Source organism: Myotis davidii, unplaced genomic scaffold (assembly GCF_000327345.1).
Source record: "Myotis davidii unplaced genomic scaffold, ASM32734v1 scaffold167, whole genome shotgun sequence".
Lineage (NCBI taxonomy): Eukaryota > Metazoa > Chordata > Mammalia > Chiroptera > Vespertilionidae > Myotis > Myotis davidii.
In genome coordinates, this window is record NW_006300048.1 from 5,958,292 (window position 1) to 5,961,599 (window position 3,308).

The following is a 3,308-nucleotide window of genomic DNA, read 5'->3' on the forward strand; positions in this document are numbered from 1 at the left end:
TTCTCCTTTCTCCCCGTTACCCATTCTTCACATAGCACTCAGAGTTACCTCTGAAAAAATGTAACTATCTTGTCATGCCTCCGCTTCTGGCTTCTTACTGCTTGTAAAGCCCAGAGCACTTACCTCAGCCGAGGAGGATCTGCAGGACCTGGCTCCTGCCCCTCACCCTCACTCCTTCCTTCCGGTTCTCCTTCTCCCTCCTCACTCTCTAGCCACACTGCCTTCCTTCCAACTGTGCCTGGAACATGCCAAACTTGTTCCCAGGACTGTGCACTTGTGGTTCCATCCACAGGAACTGTCTACCCATCTTCTGGGGACTCATCTAAAGGCCATCTCTTAGAAAAGCTTCTCCTCAAAACTCAATTCAAGAAGCCCAGCCCCTCCCATCTCTCTCTCTCTCTCTCTCTCTCTCTCTCTCTCTCTCTGTTGCTCACTCTTCTCTTCCTCTCCCTTCTTCCCTCCCTCTCTTTATCCATCTCTCTCTGCCTCCTCCCTAGTTTCTCCTTCTTCAAAGCTTGCAGTACTAACAGACTCTACCTGCTCATCCCTCAATTCTAGAACGTGAACTCCATGAGAACAGAGCCCTACCTGTCTTAATCACACTGCTCTGTATTAGTGCCTGGAACATGGTAGGTGCTCAATAAATATTTCTTAAAGTCAGTGAGGGAATGAACAAAGTTTTCACTAGGAATCAACTAGCCCACTTAATTCAATCAACATCTATTTGTATGAGTATACTTTTCTTTCTCCCCCACTGCTAAGTTTATTTTTTAAGAGAAACTATAAGCCCATATATATATTAGACTGTTTCTATTAGTGTGCTATATCTGTAAAATGGTCAAAGTGACAGTGAGGGTACATAACAGGTGCTGGCTTCACAGAGAAAGGCAGTCAGAATCTACTGTCTATCTCTTGAAACCACAAAGCTTCCACAGAATTCCAGAACAATATGACTTTTGAGCTCAATGTTCCCCCTTCAACATCCCGTCACTCAATACTTTCTCTTCAGTGCTTCACTTTTATGGAATTTTCTCAGTGCCTCAAGAGTGTGATCAATTATCCTGGGTGTCAAAGAAAAAAAGTCAGGCTTGCCCTGGCCAGTGTGGCTCAGTTGTTTGGGTGTCATCCCATGCACTGAAGGGTTGCAAGTTCCATTCCAGGTCAGGGCACATGCCGAGGTTTCTGACTTGATCCCCAGAGTGGCAGGTGGGGAGGGCATGTACCAGGCAGCCCCATCCATGATAAAAATCAATGAAGAATCTTTTTTAAAAAATCAGGCTTAAGATGACACAAGATATAAATAACCTAATGATCACCTTCCTTTCCAGGAAATATCCATTTTCTGGGGTGTCTGGGAAAGGAATATAGATGCCTAAACTCCAGCTGACTTTCACAGGGGTCCCGGTGGAATAAGTAGGCTGAAAACGACATAAAACTGATTAGGGGAGAAAAGGGACTTCTACCCAATGTGATTCAGAGATGCATGTGCCTATGAGACACTTTCAAGGAATTAATAAGCCAATGATAAGCATTTTCTAATCAAAGATTAGCCAAATAGCCTGGCCAGCATGGCTCAGTGGTTGAGCGTCAATCTCATGCACTGAGGTTGCAAGTTCCATTCCAGGTCAGGGCACATGCCGAGGTTTCTGACTTGATCCCCAGAGTGGCAGGTGGGGAGGGCATGTAGCAGGCAGCCCCATCCATGTTACCCTCTCATATCAATGTTTCTCTCTCTCTCTTCCTCTCTTTCTAAAAATCAATAAAGAATCTTAAAAAAAAAATCAGGCTTAAGATGACACAAGGTGTAAATAACCTAATGATCACCTTCCTTTCCAGGAAATATCCCTTTTCTGGAGTGTCTGGGAAAGAAATATAGATGCCTAAACTCCAGCTGACTTTCCCAGGGGTCCCACTCCAGTTGCTCAGATGCCTAATCAACACTTTCCTTAATGCTCTGTGGTGAGAGCCTCAAAGGGGATGAAAATTGTATCACCCCCAAATCTAACCATCCCCAAATCTAACCCTGTGAGGGCACAGACATAAAGTGGAGAGGAAATGAGGAACCAGCTGCCAAGGCTTTTGGGGTTTTTGGGGGAGAGGGGGGAACAGTTGGGGTGCTAGGCAAGCCAGTTCACACCTCAGAAGGGATGTTTCTCAATTGTCCCTGTTGCCCAGCCACCCATTTGACAATTCCTCCCTACTCTGCTCCTCCCTCACTGTCAGTAGCTCTGCGGACACTGGCAGCCCTGGTGATCGTCTGTGGTGACAGACTGTGCTGTCAGCCTAAGGAGGAAGGGCCCATTTCAATGAAGAGCATCATCACACTGTCCCCAGCAGCAACTCCTGCACAACTGTCTGGGAAAGAGAGAGAACCCTCCGTGCCCAGAGGCAGTGAGTGGAAGCCCGCAGGCTGGAAAATGCCATGTAGGTGGGCTCTCTCACCTGGGCCACCGGGACTCCCTCTGTGAGGACATTGGTCCGCATCCTGGCAGCTCCATCTCCTTCTTAGGGATCAAGGCAATACTTAATGCCCTGACCCCCGAGCTCCATGTTAGCCTGAGATTTGGTCCTGAGCCTTTGGGGATTGTCAGCACTTGGAAAGGCGCATTTTCCTGCTCTTATGCACATACCAGTGTCCCAGCTCAGCATTCTCGTTTGGGTCAAAGGCAATTTGTGCAAGACCGATTTGTTAATGCAAGTCCCTCCCATATCTGAGCCTGTGTGAACTTCAAAGGCGGCAAGCTCCCCTCCTGAGCCCCCACACCTCTCCCTCCTCCTCCCGCATCACCTTTGCAGCAGCGCCCAAAACCACAGGTCTGACGGAAAGCCCGACCTTTTCGTTTTTGGAGATAGAATCTTCCAGTAGAAGCTCCAGGGAATGATGGGGAAGAGCATATTCGCCGCTTCCAGGTTTTGTTTGACTTTTAAAAATGAATCCCCTCCGGCCCTGGGTAGAGCAGCGCATCCCTGATCTTACGGGACCACGAAGGGAGCGGGGGCGCTCTGGGGTGTGAGGAGTGAAGGAGCCCAACAAGCTTTGTTTTTGTAATTCTGGTCCCGAACAGCGCCGCAGAACTGGGTTGATGCAGAAGCAATACTCCCAAAGGGAGGGTTTTGCTTTGCTTGTTTTGTCCCCGGGAGAGACCAATTGATCAGAAAACTCCCCAGGCTCCCAGTTCCTTGGGCCTGATTCTCCCTTTCGGGACCGAATTCTTTGGATTTCTCCCTCGGGAAAAGGTGCGGGAGACAGGGTTCGAATTCAGTCCCGCCGACCGCACACATCCCAGCGCAGTCCCCCGGCTCATAGG